Below are 20,161 nucleotides of genomic sequence, written 5' to 3' on the forward strand. Positions count from 1 at the left end.
TTTTTTTTCTTGTATTTGTTTTTGATTGTACCGAATCTCCAATTTATAGAATAAGCGGAGGATATTACGTATATGAAACAGTATGTACAATTTTTTTATAAAAAATTATCTTCATCTGTTTTCAAAAAGGTGATAAAATTTATACTGAATAAAAAATTTATGCAAGGCCTGCACTATTGGTGAACGAAATGTGAATATAACTTCCAAAGAAGCAAAGAAATTAATTGAGGTAAATGCTAACATTTTAAATTTTAACTCCAGGATCAGAATTCGGTTAGGGATTAACAAATTACGGAACAGGAGGATTTGATAAAAAAAAATCTGATGTGGACACTACATGACTTCCTTTTGTACGCCTATTAAACCATATATATTTTTTTAAATGAAAAGAACATGAAATTTTATTTAACTAATAACTTCTAATTTTTTTTTTTAATTGTTATTATTGAATTTCTATTTATTGTAATTTTTTTTACAATGAGCGGTTAATAATTATTAATAAATCATTATATTTAAATTAAAAAAAAAAGATAAAAAAGGAAATGAAATCGGATTCGAACCGATGTACCTTCCCCTTTTAAGATCCAAATAATTTTAATTTAATTAATTAAATTTTTTTTTGGCTATAACTATGGAACCAATGAAAATAAGTACCGCTTATGATATATATTATTGAAAAGCTCTCAATGAGGGCTTATTATTGCAGTTAAGAAAAAGTCCAAAATCCAAATTTGTTTGAATTTTCGGCTTTTTTGGACAGTTTTGGTTAAGTCGAATGCAATGAAAAGGGGAGGTGCACAACTAGATGTTACAACAGTCATAAATCCAAAATTTCAACATTTTACGGTTTTATCGTTCTTAAATTATGCGAGATATATAGGTAAGTATAGACGTCACGCTGGAACTAGTCAAAATGGATTCCAGGGATGATTAAAATGGTTATTTCCGTTGAAGTCTGAAAACCGAAATTTTTCGCGATCACAATACTTTACTTCGTACAAAGAAGTAAAACGTGTAGGTTGATGCATTTATAAATAGTATGGTAAAAAAGAGATTCCCGTTTCAAATTAATAGAACAGATTATAAGAACAAAAATTTATCAAAACATATATATCGGTCTCTATTATTTTAAAATTTTTATAAACTAGGTTTTGAAAACCTACTCAAAAAAAATTCTCATTAAAAAAAATCAAATGATGGAGAAATCGTTTTGTTGGAATGTTAGGATGTGGTTGTAGATGCTTGTGAAAACGCATAACTTTAAATAATCTAGATCATTTAGAATTATTTACATGATGAAATATGAGTAAACGATACTTATTTGCTAATATTAAAAATTAATTCTTATTATCAGGTTATATTAGAATGTTTCTTGAAATTAAGTTTCATATAGCGAATACGTTTAAATTTTGGTGGTTTTGACTATGTCATTAATATTTATACGTAGTATTTTTTTAAGAAATTAAATAATTAAATTTAACTAACCAATTCAGATAAAATTAGACTATTATTAATAATTTCATTAATTAATTATATTAAACTAATAAGTAGAAATATAATGAGTACTACAAATTAATTAATTAATTAGAACAAGTAATAATCAGTTGTTATTATAATGTCCACATACTATTCCTTAGTCGCTTACTGCATTCCTAGCAGGTCTTCACTGTAGAGAGAAACTCTCAAGAGCTCTGAAAAATATTCAGAAGAACAATAAATTCAATTTTATTGCTGTAGTAAGTAATTTTTTGTTAATATTTTATTTAATATTTCATTTATATTTGTGTTTGTCACTTACTAAACAAAACACAATTTTTGTAAATTTATTCGTTTTTAATGCTTACCTCGAAGGTTTAGATTGTAGTTTTTTGTGCAGATAAATAAAATAACTGGGAAGGTTTCAGATTTTCTTCTACCAATCAACATGCAATCGCGTGACAAATTCATAAGATTCCTTGTAGTAGAATATTAAAAAAAAACCACCTAATACTTTATTTATAAATAAACAACTTATTAAGTGTTAGCTGCACGGTTTCTATCTGCTGTCGCACAATACTTTTTTTATTAACGTTATCTTCTTTCTTTAAGATTTTAATTTATTCACAGGTCTGATTTTATAACTAGTAGTTTTGCAAAAGGTAGATCTTGCCGCAAAATTCATTTTCTGTTGAATTCAACAAATTGAGTTGTATAAGGAGGTAAAATTAATAAAGTAAACTGTGAAGTAAAGTAGTACAAAACGGAATTGTCAGTCGTAATTGATTGCAAAAGACTTAATCAGTGTCTAAAATAATATAACTGTATTAGCAATATCCCAAACACTATTTTCTTCAAGAACAATGGACATGCTGAGGAAAATGAGCTATTTCTACATGATATTTTTGTTTGCATGAGGGTAAACGATATTTTGGTTTTCCTTCTTTTAATTTCGCTCATTGTTTTTAAATGCCTTCTAGAAGTCATTTAAGAAAAAACTAAAATATATTCATTTAAAATATATTCCTTTTCTCGATGGTGAAGAGGATATCTCTGACAGACAAAATCTGCCCGAACAGGTTGTAGTACCGGGATTGCATCGGTTAAAACCCCTTCCACTCTCACAAAATAATGCGGAACTCATCAAAATCGGCATAAATCAGCATCATGTTTGTTTTTCGAGCCCTCTGATCAGATGTAAAGTCGTAGTAGGTCCCTTAGGAGTCCTGCAGGCATCATTAACAACTACTTCAGCAAGCAAGGACACTTCTGATTAGCCTTGCAAGCTGTCCTCTTCTGTCCTTCTTATGATGTCACCATTTTCTTCTTCGCCGACCAATTCTGCTATTTTTTCAGCATTTTATGAACAATGTTATTGGCAGATATTTTTCCAGCGTCTTCTGTAAATAAGTAAATAATAGTAGCGGACACATTTATAAATCGTGTGCTACTTCGTTTTGCATTGCCCACAGTAAATGCGTGCATCCGATGAGTGCTTCCTCCTGATAGATAGGTAGAAGTTAAAACTTCCATGACCTGTTAAAAACTGGGTCATTTCAACATTCAGCTCTCCTGAATTCGGCTACCGCTTTTAACTTAACCGCCATCTTTCTATCAGAGGTACATCTGAACGCCTAATGGAAAGATGGCAAAAGGATGCGTCACAGATGTACACGGAAGATTTGATACATATATATACAATTACAATATTCAATAACAAAAAACAGGAACTTTTGAAAGGCGTAGTGGCAGCCATTTACAGTTGGCAGCACTACTTTACGCAAAGGCAATCTCGCCACTGTCATTATGGAGCAGTGGAACGATCAGCAACTTCCTTCGCCATAAAAATGTTTTGCATATCCAATGATTGTTTCGAAGATGCACAGAAGGATTTTAAAAGTTCCCATTTTTTTGTGTAGCTCTTTGTGTATAAAAATGTTTTCTTTGTATTTTCCCTTATATGCATAATTAACATCAAAATGTGAGTTGTAATGCACCAAGACAGTTATGCTTCATTCATTTTCATTATCTTGTAATTATGAAATAATTATCTTAAAACCTAGTTATCTTTATCTTTAAAACCTATTTTGAAATAATTATCTTTAAAACCTAGGAATTAACAACAGTTCATATGTTTTTTGGTGATTAATATTGTACTTTCCGAGAAGATCACATCACATTGATGTGGCTGGCGATGAAGGAGTCCAAATTTCAGCTACTTCAGCAATTTTTATGATGCTGAATCATATTTATAATTCAATTCAAAATTACTACCTAACTACCCATGATTAAATTTATAAGTTAAGTGGGTATTGAAGTATTACGTGAGATGCATATTTTAATTAATGAAAATGCTAATCACCCTTCTTATTTGAATTCTCATTAACAGATGAATTATCTTTTTACTATATCCTCTGGACACTTCAAATAGAAATGATTTATCTGAATATTGTTTTAAATTGTCAAAAAAAAATTTTTTTATGTGTGTAAGAGATAGTGATTGTTATATTTTTTATACTTGTAATGGCGTTAATAATACTGTTAGAAAATTTTTATTCTGGTTTAATGAGTCTTTAGAGAAGTATGTCCCGAGAAAAATAAACGCTGCAGGCCGACCTAAGTAGCCCAATTAGTTTACTCCCGAAATAATGAGGGATAGAAAAATGAAAGACAGGTGTAGCAGGAAAAACAAATTTTCCAGATATTTGTTGAAAAGTTCAAATTTTTAGTATCATATGTACAAGTTGAAGGGATTTTTATTTAAACTGCTTAAAGATACTGAATTAAAAATTAAGAGGACTGAAGGAGTATTATGATTTTTTTTTGTAGTAAGCAAACGACTTTGGAATTTAATGGAAATATTTTGAAACTATGACTGGGTATTCAGCGGAGCCAACATTTATTTTGGCATTGTAAATTACCTTTCTTCAGTTTTTAAGGATTATCAACCTCTACTGAACATCCTGTTTATGGAAATAGTGCAAATAATTTTACACTATAATTTTCTTTGTTTTCTTTTTATAATATTATGTTCTTTGTGATATTAATGGTTCTGATGGAAGTGTCTCACATTTAGTTAAAGATTGTCTAGCGGTACTAATGCAGCCGTTACACTTTATTCTGAATTTAGTTGTGCAGACTTCTGTTTTCTTAAGCTGTGGAAGATTTCTAAGGCAGTTCCTACGTTCAACTCGTAAAATAGTGATTTAGTTACTTTTTATAAATGACCTACCGCTTGTTCTAAAGCATTCCCAATGTTTAATATTTGCGATCATGCGAAAATTTTCTGTCGGACACAAGTTTTGGAGGATTGAAAGGCACTTCAATACACCGATTTCTGAAAGGTATTAATCGAAATGTTTAAAGCTGAACGTATCTAAATACAGATTCATAGTCCATTCAATTCTAAGAAACTCTGTCCCCTTTAGTTTTAATATAAGCAACTAAATTACTGCAAGTAAACTCGGTTGCCGGCCTCCGTGGCGCGAGTTGTAGCGTTTCGGCCTTTCATCCGGAGGTCCCGGGTTCGAATCCCGGTCAAGCATGGCATTTTCACACGCTAAAAAAATTGTCATTCATCTCATCCTCTGAAGCAATACCTAACGGTAATCCCAGAGGTTAAATAAAAGATAAAAAAGTAAACTCGGTTAACGTTCTTAGGATGATATTTGATTCAAAATTATTTTTTAATTAATATGTGACGTCGACAGAGCTAATAGGATGTTACATTTTATTTTGAGAACATTTCATCTTTTTGAGGTCGGTAGGCAACACTTTACTTAAATAAATCTATGGTTTTTAGCGTCATGGAATGTGCAATTCCGGTATGGGATCAGTATTTTAATAATTAAATTCGTTAAGTAGAATATTCCAAAATAGATTTTTACGTTCAGTTTTATTCTGCAGGTCAGGGTTCTTGTTCAACGGGCTTTCCCCCCACTGTTCAATAGTGTCCTTTGTTCTGTGCCCCTTTGTTGAAGATTCGTGGGTTCGTTTCATCCTTGCAGGTACTCAACAATTCTATCAAAAGTAATTTTACTGATTCTACCTACCTTTTATCACATAACTGAAGAGGAAAATTCCATTTTACGTATTTATCTGTGTAGGAGCTTTTACCAGTACAGTACTAAATATTTACAATAATGGTATACAATAATGGTATACAATACTAGTGCATACAATAATGGTATATAGTAATCTTATTTGGCAATAGCTGAATCTTTTACTATTAATTACGATTGATAATTACATTTTGCACTTCTATTTTTGACATTATAATTGAATATTGTTGTAGAGCTCTATTTCTAAGATTCAGTAGTTAACAAGCTGAGGTTCATCTACTGTTCGCAGAACTAGTCAGATCCTAAAAATAGTTTATAAACATATACGTAGTTTGCAGATTAATCGTTAATTTTAAGTCTGATTTTCAAACCAATATAATATTTTTAGAATTGCTTTTTCCACTTATTTAACAGAGAGAAAATGTGTTTAAATGCACTAGTAAAATGTGTGCATTATTTCTTTGACGTTCTTTGACTCGGCATACAAAATGTACGTTAAGAGAATTGTCTTTTACTTATATTCCTTTATTTTTGTAAAAAGATAGTTGAGTAAAAAATAAAAAATAGGTTGAACAACATATCTCGAGAAACGTGTGAAATTTCTTATTAGAAATATATCATCTTACCGTTTCTTTTCAACCGTCTTAAAAAAGACGACGTCTAGTTTACGTTATATTACTCCGATCCCACCTTATTCTGATCAAACGTATATTAAGTAAAGTTTTCCTCTTGTACAGCTAAATTTTTATTTTACAAAAAAATATTAACTTACAAACAAATCAAAACATATCTAAATGTGCTTTTTTACTCTTGTTAAAATTTTTCGTCTATAACTGAAGGCCTCTTATAAGCTGCTGGTGTGGTGCAAAAGTGAGTGCGATTTCAATAACTAAGCAACTAGTGTAATTTTGAAAAAAATTAAATGAGTAAACTAGAAAAAAACAGTATTTAAATTTGATTTTAATCCAGCAGTGTATATGATTCGAAACCCTGTCCCAAAAGAAAGTTATTTTAAAATACAGCATACTCAGTGAATGAAAAACAAAATTGAGAATGTATGTAACAATAAAAAGGTTCTACAAAGAAGGTTTTAAGCGAAGATTAAAATTATTTCTACTTGTTCTTCTCACTGCAAAAGAGGAAAAATATCAATCAATAGTTCAATTTGGTACAACTTAAATATACTTTTTATTAGTTTAAGAATTTTGAAGCATTAAATATGATTAACTGGACTCCAGAAATATTATTTCTTTTTTTACCATTATCTTGCCGTATTGTTTTCTAAATCCGTCAGTAATATTATCTATATTCTTCGTAGATGATTAATATGACTAAAATCCATTAAAAATAAATATTCTATAATTTCCTTCTATAAAATTTTTTTATATATATTATTTTATTTAAATAACGTATTAAATTTATTTAAATAGAACACCTAAACTACAGCACAATGATTAATTAAGTATAATTAGGTTAAAATAATAGACACGGATTGGTTGTCTGCGAGTGAAAATTATATACCGTAAATTAAATAAATATATATTTACGGTACATCCCAAGCAATATACCAGATATCTTCCTAGTCGATGCCAGGTAACTTTATTGAATAACGTCACAATAGTTCCTGTGAAATTTTCAAGCATGTATTTTATCAAGTTTATACATATTTTTCTCAGGTAACAGAAAGTAAGATGGCAAATTATAAGTTTAAAATCATTAGTAAATTGTAATTCACGCTTAAATATGCAACTTATTTATCTAATGAAACAGTTTGCAGAACCGCTCTAAACAGAAATTTTTTGTTAAAAAACTTCCGTATAAAAAAATCTGTTTATTAAAAAAAAATTCGTCTTATCTCATTTCTCATTATGACAACTTTCCTCAAATATCATTATGAAATAAAAATATTTTGTACACAAATTAGGTTTAACTTTTTTTAAGAAAGTAAATGTGAATATGCTAATTAATCTGTTTGAACTGTTAAGACACAAAAGTTGTTTAGTTTTCATAAGGCCAACATATTTATTCGATAGCGTACTAATAATTAATTTCTCTTTTTTAATTTCATCATCTGCTAATCACCGATTAGCAGATGATTTTAATTTAATCGATGTAATCACTGTAATTCTGAACCTTCAGGATGAAATATTTATTAATTTTACGTAAAAACACATTTAAACCGAGTGATGTAATAACAAGTAGAACAGATATCTTATTAGATATCTGTTCTACTTGTATAGAACAAGCAGCTTATAGACCAGCAGCTTATCTTAAGTTAACAATTTAATAACTAAAAGTACAACACTAAAACTAATATGAATTTAAATTAATTCAGTAGATTAATAGCAACGCAATAATTACAGCTAAAATAAAAATCAGACAAAAACAGACTAAATGCAACAGTTTAAAAAAACAAAAAAAAAAAGAGAAAGAAAAAGGCAATTTATGTATACAAAATTTAATAATTCATAAAATTATTTAAATGGGGAAAGTTCTCTCTAAATAATTTTTGTTATTGTACTTATACCCGTACAATAAAACCTGTCCCCAAAAAAAAAAATTGTTTTATGTACTAGGTAGAAAAGTAGGCCAATTGTTTATTTCTTCTATTTTATTAGACAAAATTATTACATCTGAACATTACGTTTTTAGGAAAATTTTAGACATATTATAGCCATATAAAAGTAAGAATTCCAGTCTATAAAAAAGTCAACATGATACATGTAGAATAATGACTAAAGATAGAATGGTACTGGATCATGATTGAATAATCTTTTTTTGTATCATATATACCGTCTCAAAAGATTGCATTATAGCATTAGCAATACAAGGCTAATTTGTTATAGATTATTTTGACCGTAATTGAAAATGAACCTCGGGATAATCCGTTTATGCCGGAGAAGCAGCTAATTTTCTTTTTTATATTTGTACAAGTTTAAAAATATAAATGATGCATCGTCAAACATTTTACCCGCGAAAGGTAAAATATCATTAGTTCCATAACACGTTATGGAACTAGTTATTTTATAACCATAGTAAAGGAGCTGGTTATAATCCTTAAGAGATTTAAGTTTATTACCGATGCAATACAGTTTATGCGTAGTAGAGCTCATTTTTATTAAGTACTTAAAATTATTATTATGTTTTTAAAATAAATTAAGTTCATTAGTATTTTGATTGGTTATTGCACTTCTTTATACTTTACATGTAAGCACTAATCTTCTGTCCTTACTTCCCTTCCCATACACAGCTTAAATAATCTGTTTAATATAACGTATTTTAATATTCATTTTCCATTAGGTTTTCCCATTTATACTTTCTCCTACATCGAACTGACTTTATACAAGCTCTAGCGATCATGTTATTCTTTACGCAATGTTCTACCCGAAACTTCTCTGATGTTTGTCTTTACATCCCTTTATTTCATACTTCCCTATTGAGTGGAGATACTGAGTTTAATGTAATGCTTGCTGTAGAAGGGGGTACAGTAATTTATTACGTTGAACTGTTTTGTACAGTTTTTCTTAGCTATGACGCATGTAAAATGTCTGAGGCATAATTGGCACATACAGAATTACTTTCACTGAAAGTAATGTTGTTAATTATACGGTGCTCACTGGGGTCAGCAGAATGAAGGTGTCAGCTGTATAAAATATTTTTTAAATAACGAATGAATGTAAGGGTGATTGAATGGACTTTATAATTAAATCGTAATACTAACTTGGATTCGGTTTACAACGTTTTTGAACGATAGAAAGCGGTAGGTGTATTGTGTTCATTTCTTTGTTATTACGTAACACTGAGGGTCACATGACTCTCACAGGAGGGTGTACAACCTCAAGCGTTTTCATTTTATTGATTAAAAACTGAAGTTTTGTTATTTTTTAAGTATTCGCGTGACACAGGCACTAATTTGCATTTTAGTATTTGAATTAATTTTATATAACTAGAAATAGAGATGTGACTGATTATTCGTTTTTCTCATCCAATTTTAATTGTTTGATAGTCTATTTATTTAGTAAAAAAAAATAGCATTTTGAGGTTAGAATTAGTCTTATCAAATTATATAAATGTAAAACGAATAATTAAAATTTATTAATATTATTTCATAAATGAAAACAAAATTGAATACACAAGGGATATTACATGCATTTCGTTCGTTTTATAATTTAATTTGCTATTCACCAATACGAATTTGCATTATTAATTTCTATTCATTAACTTCACGGGTTTATACAGTTACAGAATAAATAACAACTACTGAATAAGTTATTTAGATATATATCATAATTTATAAACTTAATCGTTAATTTTGAGACAGATAAAAATATAATTGATGATAAATTAATTAAATTCTTCAAATATTTGTTATTAATCAGCTATTCAATTTAGATTCTATTTTTATGCAAAAAAATATTTCATGATTTTAATCTCACCCTAATTATCCTATTATTTGAAACTATGTGACATGTATAGTTTATCTTCCCAGAAATAATTTGATCCTTTCCGACATTTGAACAGATTGATTTGTAAAGAATAAAACGCATCACCGGTTAAGCGTGCTGCGACATGAGTTTTGGAATCGTAACTCTTGTTACGATCGATGATGGTGTAAGGACTATTTCTTTCTTCGATGAAGTATATAAAAGTAGTTGATGCATTTGAGGGATGTAAATCCTTAGGCTGATATTATTAATATTTTAACATAAAATAGTAATATTTTAGTGTGAATATAGAATTGATATAAAATATTTTATATCCACGTTCATGCGTGTACATGTAGTACATGCTTTGTACTAGCCTATCAAATACCCAACGGCATGATAGAGTTACATATTAAACACTCATTAAATTATTTTATAAGATGTAGATAAACTATTTCAAGAACATAAGAAAAAATATTCCTTAAAACAAAATTTAATTAAAATAACAAGACAATACGCGAAGAAAATTGAGGATTTAAAAAATCAGCTTTAAAAACGAAACGGTTATTTTTATTTGTTATATCAAATATGTAGTAGCAATGTTATATGTGATATGCTATATCCGGTTTTTGGTTTTTTAAATTACTAAAAACTTATTCAGTTCATTTAATTGGTCAAAAAATTATGAAATATTTAGGGATTTAAAAAGTGTTCAAAGTAAACGTAAATTAAAATGTGATATAATAGATTACTTTTTTTGGAATTAGTCCTGATTTTTTTTTAATTCACAAAATTACATTTCAATAAAAAATCACAGCGTTATTTCCTCGTGAAATATGCAAAATAATAATTAATTTAAGATTTGCGCAGAACCTCTACTTTTGAATATAGGGCTTTACATCTATACATAAGTTACTATTTACATAATATAGGGTTACATCTTTTGTTTATTTTCATTCCTTAATCATTCTTTTTATAGTTTGTAAGTACGAGTAGATATTAATAAAACAAGAATGGATTAATATATCTCTGTAATATTTAATATGCGCTTGTTGATCTTTAACCTACATTATTAATTGGATATCAATTGTTGGGTGAATCACTGTTTAAAAATAAAATACATTTGTTTAATTTGGTTTACTGCAGATAAAATATAGTATATTTTCCTTAATGAGTAAGACAAATATTTCTTGTTTGTTATTTTATATTTTATATTTGTACGTTAATTTCATTTAACGAACTATGAAATTCATAACTATTTTCACAGTAAGCGATTATTTAAATTCATTTATATATGCGCGATCGCTAATGCAATATCCAGTAAAGTTTGTCAATAGTATTTTTTTTAATTTTTTTTTTTATTCTTAAAAAATATATATATATAAAATAAACAAATATATATGAAATAATTATAATATATATATTTTTATGTAAACTATATTTGTTATTAAACTGTTATTTGTATATAAACTGCGTCACTTATCATTTTTATGAAAAATATAAATTAATACTTATTACACAAAGAGTTTACAAGGAGTGGAAACAGAATTTGGGATGTGATTAAGGAAAGGAAATATCTGATTTTCTATTTTAATATTTGTTCATGTTACAGCTTTTGTTTATTTTCATTTCTTAATCATTCTTTTTATAGTTTGTATGTACGAGTAGATATTAATTACACAAGAATGGATTGATATATCTCAGTAATATTTAATATGCGCTTGTTGTAATATTTAAATAAATAATTTTTTTTTAACTTCAAATTGACTGCCATGTTAATTTTTAAATCTCATTAAATTTTTTTTGACTAGTCCCTCTATTACTGTTTATAGTAGTTGAGTAGCTAAGTATAGTCAATCTCCTGATATCTTCAATGAGAAGAAAATTCTATATATATTCTCGGGTTATACAAAATCCTCATTTTGCGAGAGTTGATGAAAAATTTAATGAACTAACTATTTGAGAAAAGGGTTTTTTCTGAGGCTTATTGATAGTTCTTGGAGGAAAAATTACTTAGTCTTTTTGAGCATATTCCCAGGAACACTCAGTCTGTGGTTTGAACATGATTGCATAGAATTTCCTCCAGCCCAAGTCAAGCTCAAATCTCTTAACAAATACCTTAAACTACTTGAAGACTTCTAGGAAGAAAAGAACTTACAATCTGAACTAAACGTTTAAAGGATTAACTATCAGAAATTAAAACTTGAAAGAAGGAAGGTTCACGAAAAGAAAAGATGAGATGTAGTTTGTAAGGCTTATAACAAGAACTGAAACAATAAAAGAAAACTGGTTGTGAGGGGGTACCCTCAACGAGCAATGTTAGCATGTTCACAGATACAGAAGGAGTTTGAGAAGGTAATTTAAAGAGTTTAATCTGAAAATCCCAAACAGTTATTAATAATACATAAACAGAAACACTTCTTACCTATAAGGTTATTGTATTGGAGTGCTGAGATATTCCTTATCTTCATCTTTACTCGACAAATTTTTTTTCTGGAAAATCGTAAAATAATTCAAAAATTATTATTTCTTTTGAATTTACAGTTTTCTGCGCCAACAGTTTATTTAGCAAATATTCTTTTCATGGGGAATTTAATTCACCATATAAAACTGATGTTTGTGAATGGTTAAATACATACAACGATGAACATTCTTTCCAATAATTTGTATTTTTCTTTCTTTCTACAATAGATACCCTGATACAAAAATGGTCTGCCAGTGCTTTTTTACTTTTAGGTCTGTCTCTGGTCTGAAATTTAAATATTTCTGATCCACAAAATAAAATTTAAGTATGTTTTTGGCGTTTGGGACTTATAGCTGCTATTTTACATTTGGAATTAATTTTTATCTGAATTAATAACAACGGTGTAATGTGAATGAATTCAACAGAATTCTTGCTTAATTATTATAAAATTAATATTCGGTTGAAAACAATTGAAAGAAGATATTCCCATGTGGAATGATCATGCAAACGTCCTAACAATCTCCTTACTTAAAAAATAAAATGAAAACATTGAATAAGATGAGACACTTATTATTATTTATTCTGTTGTTTAATACTAATCGTAGCTAGTTGTAGATGATTAAACATAACAAAATATTTTTTTTTTCTAATTTGGCTAATAATTCTAATATTTCAGTCACTAAAAAGTTAAGTGAAAGACAAACACAGAAAAGCACATTTAATATGAAAAATTCTTCACAACGAGGATTTAATGTATGTAGTGGCTATTTATATAAAAAAAAATCTATACCATTAATAATGAATAATACGGGCAGTTAGTTAAATGCTGATATTTACTTATAGTGTGTTCTACATTTCAGAAACAATGAGGTTTGTATACTGAACACCGAAGTAGTCTTTTAATTTATATGATTATAATTATTTTTTGCGAATAAATCTGTTTTTCAATGAGACTCTAAATCGAATAATATCACATTCTGGGGGTTACATCACATCATACAAGACAGAATTTTTGTTTATTCAAAAGAGAAAGTAAAATATTTCTAAAAATTTTATTTGCATGTAAAGTAAATTTCTTTTTTAAAATAACACATTAAACTTACGATAATAAACTAAAAAAAATATTATATACATACAAATGAAAAGAATTATGCTCAGTTCGACGAAAAGATATATACTTGTGTATATATATATATATATATATCTTTTCGTTTTGCAACAAATATATATGTTGCAAAACGCGTTATAACCATGTCCTTACAGGTTTTTGTCTTGACGGCAACTTTACTATTTCTCCTTGGGATTAAAGTTCCAGACACAGACATCTAAATTAACATTGTTTAGCTAGATATATTTAATAACTTAAAAAGATTATAAGGCCTTTGCATATAAGAACCATAAAGCATTGAAAAAAGTTCTGTAATATAAATATGAAAGTAAGCATAAATATATCACATAGCATTAATTGACACTAGTATCTTTTAAAATTATTCCACTCGAACTTCACCAGTCAGTTACGTCATAGCATGGAATGCGTATTTCTTTTCTCCACCATCTAACCTCTTGGAGGAGGATGGAAGTCCCCATGGAATTCAAAAAACTGCTTTTGCAAAGATTTAATATGGGTCTCTGTGACAATCCCTCTCGTGAGATTTAAGAGAAGTTATATCAGTAAACTTGTTTTAAAGTTAAAATAACTACTCTACTAAAATAATCAATAAACCTCTAAACGTTAAACTTTAAAGAAATGTACTATTGTTTATTGATTAGCTGTATTTCTTTCAACAAGACTCGACACAAATGAAAAAAGCAAAACAAAAAAAAAACACAATTCATTTACAACAAAAATAGACGAAAGAAGAAAAAATGTATGAAAAAAGACATATAATCTAAGTGTACCAAACAGTCTGCAGTTGCATAAATAGAATTTAAGGACAACAAATTAAGAAAAAACTTTATAACGGGAATTTTTAAAATCAGGAGAGGCAAAATATGGAAAATAGTTTCAGTTCTGTTTTAGTAATATTATTTAAATTTCATAAGATTTTGACTACTTAATTATTTATTTACTTAAAACTTACAGCGCTTGCGTTTTATTATACATATTGTACAGTAATAACTAGAATTTTAGTAAATCTTTTAAATTAGTATGTCAAATATTTTTATTAAATATATATATATATATATTAAAGTACCTGATTTCTCCAAATATAAGGAAACCAATCTGGTGCACAAATTATTGCAACAATAACGAATATTATTCTTTCTGTAGCTCATCAATACTGTAAGTCATTAATTACTCACATTAATGTTTAAATTCTTAACTGAGTGCAGATGTGTTCATTTCAGATCGTAAATCATTTTACACCACAAACACGTGAAATCAAAAGGTAGAAATAATAATTGCGAATTTTTGTTTTGTAAAATATGTCATGCTCATCGGGATTCGAATCCGAAGCTTTCCAGGTAAAACATAGTGGTTTTATTATTCCCTCATGACTCGGTCATGACTCAGTTGGATCCTGAACGGATCTCTGGCATTTAAGAGAAATAATTTTTGGTTTGGGATTAATGAAATAGTTTAATTGGAAAAGCTTATTAAAATTTTATCAATTAAATTATTTGCATTAAAATTAATTTTAATAACTGCTAAAACCTTAATAAAAATAGTTTATTACAATTGTTTCTGTGTAATGCAAAGAGAGTTTAACAAGAAGTAAAGTTCTGAACAAAACCAAATTTTACTCTAAACCACTATGTAGATTTTTGTAAATCTTTTTTTTCTCTTTTGCACGTAACTAATTCATTGAAATAGACTCCTTTCAATACAGTTTGGTAAATAAAAAAAAAAAAGAATTATACAGTCCTTAAATAGCGGATTTTCAGTAATGGAAAGAAATTTTTTCAGTACTTTATGGTTCTTATTTATGTCTTATCTTTTTAAGTTATTATTTATGCCTATCTAAACAGTATTAATTTAGATCTCTGTGTCTGGAACTTTATCTAATGTCAGGGAGAAATACTAATATTGCCATCTAGACAAAAAATCTAGATATAAAGCTAGAAAAATTAATCTACATAATTAAAATATTTTCAGCTAATGAACAATTTGATAATTAACTTAATTGGTGGATCAGCAATCCTTGTATTATGTTTTACTGGAAGGTAAACGACTGAATTTATAATACTGTTCGACACAATACATAAAAAGAGAAAATATTGTCGTTGGAAAATACTAAATGAGTAATGAAAAAAATAAAATATGTAAGAAAAAGTAAAATCACTCTAGAAAAATTAATGAAAAATTGCTCTCAGCGTCTGTCCAAACTAAAGTAAGGTTATTGAAAGAACTTCTAGATATTCTAGTTAGGAGGTAAGAGTTGTATTTTTGCCTAAAGGCACAAATGATACAGGACAATTGACATACAGATCGTTGAGCCTCCTCAACACGATGGGAAATGTGGTTGAAAAAAAGTTGGCTGGCCGCATAGTGCAGGAGGTGAAAGATGGTGCGAAAATAAGTGCTAATCAGTTTGGTTTTTGGAAAGGCAGGTCAGCAGTTCAGGCAATTAGTAAGGTGATTAGTTGGGCTAACGAAACTAGAAGAGGTACTTGGCGGACAAGAAACATTCCTTTGCTTGTCTCTTTAGACGTGAAGAATGCTTTCGGATCGATTCCATGGAAACATATTAATGCGGCCATGGTTGAAAAGGGAATTAGCCGTACTTGAGGAGGCAAGTAGAGGAATACCTCAAAAATCGCAGCTGTATAGTCAAGGCGCAAGAGCAAGAGATATCCTTTAGTATGAGCGCCGGAGTACCGCAGGGCTCAGTCCTTGGACCACTTTTATGGGCCTTTGATGGTGTGCTTCGGCTAACATTTCCTGAGGGTGTACAAATTACAGCATACGCAGATGATCTGGCAATCCTTGTACAGGCCAGAACGATCGATGAAGTTAAAAACAAGGCAAACGCTGCTTTAAAGACAGTCGGTAGATGGCTCATTGATAAGGGATTGCAGCTTTCGATTGAAAAATGTAAATACATTAAATTCACTGGAAAACGTGTATTGCAGCCAGTAGATATACGAATTGGATACTATTGACGAAGTAACAGTATTAAAATATCTTGGAGTCATCTTACAGAAAAACTGCAGATTTACTGAGCAGGTACTAAGTGTATGTCAGAGTGCGGAGAAACTGACTAAATGCCTAAATATAATTTTGTCAAAGCAGAGCGCTCCTCGGGCATCAAAAAGAAGAGTTTTAGCGACAACCGTAGAGTCAACAATGATGTATGCCGTGCCGGCATGGAGTTGTGCTCTCACTATTAGCAGAAACAGAGACAGGTAGAAGAGAGCACACAGGGGGATACTACTGGGAGTAGTATTTGCCTATAGAACTATTTCTTACGAGGCCCTCTGTGTGCTCTCGGTAATGTTACCGATTGACCTTATCGCCAGTTATAGAACTGACAGGTTTTTAGGGAGAGCAGAAAATGAAGTCAGGGAAAACATACATAGAATCTGGCAGGAGAGATGGGCGGAGGCTGGAGTGGCTGGATGGACAAGAACTTTAATTCCAGAATTAACAGAATGGATTACCAGGCGGCATGGAGAGACTGACTATTGGATCACCCAGTTCCTGACGGGACATGGGTGTTTCAATGGTTATCTCCATAAGGTGGAAAGAAGGAATGAACCCACGTGCATGTACTGCGAACAGGACGATGATTCTAAGCATACGTATTTAGTATGTAATAAATGGATAAGGCTAAGACACGACGCGGGAATTCATGGAAAAACGCCGAAGGAGACCATGGATTTCATGCTCAGCAATAAGGAGAACTGGAGGAAGGTCACTGATTACATAAAGACAGTACTAAAACAGAAGAATGAAGATGAAAAAAGTATGGGTTTCTAGTATCTTAGGTTGGGTGGACAGCCTCAGCGGTGAGAGCCAGCATGCTTAGGTGTGCTGGTTTCAATGATTCGCTGAGGACTCCTTGGGGTGTGCTGTAGGGAAAAGAGCGTATTATAAAAGATCCGAGGGTCACATCACGACTTGCAGGTATGATGTGGTTCCATAGAGGACATAATAGAGAATAAAAAATCTCAAAAGAGCCACCGGTAGGCCGGTGGCTCTTTTAGAAGAATCTTCTTTTAGAAGAATTTTATCAAACCAAAGAACGATTAAATGATTGGCAACAAAAAAACAAATAAACGAAATGATGAACAACTCCAACTTAGGGAGAATATTGTCCGGCAATATCAGAGGAGTAATGAACAAAAAGATAAGAATTTTTTGCAATTTATCAAAGATCGGGCATTTCGCATTAGTGTATATGTTGTTCTTGTGACGGTCTATTTTTGAGCCGTAATGTACCAAATGGGGAAACCAGCCATCCGAACCCGGATTCGTCGGGAAGCAGCCAACCGGCCCTTAAGCAACATCATTGTGGTTTTCTCCGGGCTGAAAATCATCATGTTGGAGACTCTACAGCCGGAGTGTCTCACAAGTATGAGCAGCTCGGAACTCTACCTCGTTACGCGAATCCCCTTCAATCAGTTGCAGCGCGTCGTCAGCAAAAGCGATGACACGACAATCACATGGCAACCTCAAACGCAACATCGAATCGAATTCTATGATCCAAAGAAGGGGACTCAGGACACTGCTCTGTGGACATCCTTTAGTTAAGGTTTTACGAACCTCCGAGCCGCCATCACGCAGGGAAACGGTCCGATGGCTGAAATAACTTGAGGCACTTCTAGTTCATTTCGTGTACACTTACGCTTCTTTATCTGAAACTGGGCCACCATAAATTGTTAAATCCCAGGAAAATGTCCAGAAAAATCCATAATACATATATACATGGACTGGAGTATGCTACATCCATCACCTTTAGTATGGCATCCTCAATTCTCTTGCCCGGTCGGAAATCATACTGGTTGTCCATTATCAAATGATCATTGGCCAATCTAACACTAATACGCAGATATAGAACCTTCTCAAAAACCTTGCCAATCACGGACAAGAACGTTAGTGGACGGTAAAAAGAACTAACAGTAGGATCTTTGTCTCCACCTTTGAACAACAACACCACGTCTCCACGCTTCCAACACGCCGGAAAGTGGCCGGCGAAGAGCAACCTATTATATATTCTAGTTAGAGGACTAAGGACCACTGGAAGCACTCGGAAGAGGAGCTCCACTGTGATACAATCATTCCACGGGGCCTTGTGCCGTGCCATGCTGCGGATCACCTGGCGCACTTCCACCTCAGTGATCTCAGAAGATTGTATGTGGTTCCCAAAAATCGCGACTTCCCACCTGACACGCCGGTGGTATGAAACCTCACCTACTATGGTGTCATCTGGGAGCAAATCATTCAGCAAAATATTAAGGAGACGGTTCTTATCAATTACCACACCCTCGCGGATTGACAAAGCTGACAGGAGGACATTTTTCCTGCGCTTATGTCTAAGGGCTCTATACACAACGCCTCAAGGGTCTCTATTCCCTTGCTTCTGAACGAAGGAGCGCCAGGAATTACGATTGGAGGACCTACTGCTATGAAAGTACCTAGCCCGCTCTTCAGTAATCTGTAGTTAGGGCCGCACGTCGATCGTGATCACCCTCTCGTTGCACAGCCCTTCTGAGTCGGTTCACAGACTGCTTCATTGCTGTCAGATCCCGACACCACCAACCAGATATACGTTCCCGGCCAGTGCCTCTTGGAATGGTGGCTTTAGCCACTGCCACCACCGTAGAAGTGAAATTTTCTTCTAGGACATCTAATGGCAGGCCGTCAAGGTCTCGAGAAAAAATCTCCAGTCTGGACTCCAGCAAAGAGGAGAATTTCGGCCAGTCCGCATTCCTATGCAGGAAGCGCCCCCGGTGAACAGGAAAGTGTTCCTCATGGCCATCGCGCAGCTCATCCGCTATTTCGAATAATATCAATCGATGATCGCTAGAACAGTCGTCGACCACAGACAAGTCAAGGACTCCGCCACGGATGTCCCTACCAATGGTGATGTCAATATTTGCACCTGAAAAGGCCCGTCGTCCGTTAACCGTACCAACATAAGTGGCCAACTGGTCTGTAACATAAAACACCTGAAAATTGTGCTGCGAGATGAAACTGTAAATTAGGCCACCGCCATGTTTAGTGTCCCACTGAGCCAGAAAAGCGACTTCTCATTAACATTGGCACTAATAAGAATTGGACTATTACCCACAATACGAAGGATCCTATCCCATCTCGCTAGGTGTTCCTCAGTGGGATCCCTGTATTGGAAATATGAACTAAAAACTGTAAGGTTCTGTCCGCGAAAGGCAAATCTGACCACAACATGATGCGGGTCAGAAACCTTCCGTATGAAGGCACTATCAAGCGACTTTCTGCACAAAATAGCAGACATACAGGTATGCCCTACACAAGGGATTGGAACCGAGGATTGCGTGTTAATATGTTCTTGCCGAGGTGGAAAGCGCCGACTATAAATATGTTATGACAATTTTTATTGACATAAAAGCAGCATTTCCTTCCTTGTGTTGGAGTACTGTTCTCTATGAGTTGGAACGCCGCAATCTTCCTGTACCCCTGCAGGCTGTGGTACGTGACTATTTGTCCAACCGTACGGCTGTGTTTAAGGATGCGCACCAAGTTGTGGAAAAATCAGTCACCAGGAAAAGCCCGCACGGTTCCTTTCTCGATCCCTTGCTGTGGAACCTGGTGT

At 31.8% G+C, this 20,161-nt stretch overlaps 1 protein-coding gene across 1 annotated transcript in view; it reads left to right on the forward strand.

Moving 5' to 3' along the window:
- Window positions 1-20,161, forward strand: part of LOC142332111 (anoctamin-7-like) — a 223,300-nt gene that overhangs the window by 35,986 nt on the left and 167,153 nt on the right. The window lies entirely within an intron of this gene.

The sequence above is a fragment of the Lycorma delicatula genome, chromosome 1, assembly GCF_047948215.1.
Source record: "Lycorma delicatula isolate Av1 chromosome 1, ASM4794821v1, whole genome shotgun sequence".
Classification (NCBI taxonomy): Eukaryota; Metazoa; Arthropoda; class Insecta; order Hemiptera; family Fulgoridae; genus Lycorma; species Lycorma delicatula.